This window comes from Cariama cristata, unplaced genomic scaffold, assembly GCF_000690535.1.
Source record: "Cariama cristata isolate BGI_N322 unplaced genomic scaffold, ASM69053v1 scaffold13596, whole genome shotgun sequence".
NCBI lineage: Eukaryota > Metazoa > Chordata > Aves > Cariamiformes > Cariamidae > Cariama > Cariama cristata.
The window spans coordinates 1-249 of NW_009623867.1; positions in this window are offsets into that span (position 1 = coordinate 1).

Consider the following 249-nt stretch of genomic DNA (forward strand, 5'->3'; position numbering starts at 1 on the left):
TAAATTACTGCGTCACCCTCCTGCTGTTCTCTCCCTGCCGGGCCGGCCCCGCGGGGCCAGGCGTAAAGCGGCCGTTTGGTGCCGGGGCCTCGGCCGCTGAGGTAAATGACTGCTGGGCTGCTGCATCCACGCTCCAGGAGCACACGTTATCGCCCGCAGCCTTTCCCCTTCCCCTCCGTGTAGGCGAGTCAGCTTTATCGGTGGCACCGAAAGGCCACAAAGAACCGCCTAGCTCGGAGAAGGGACCGC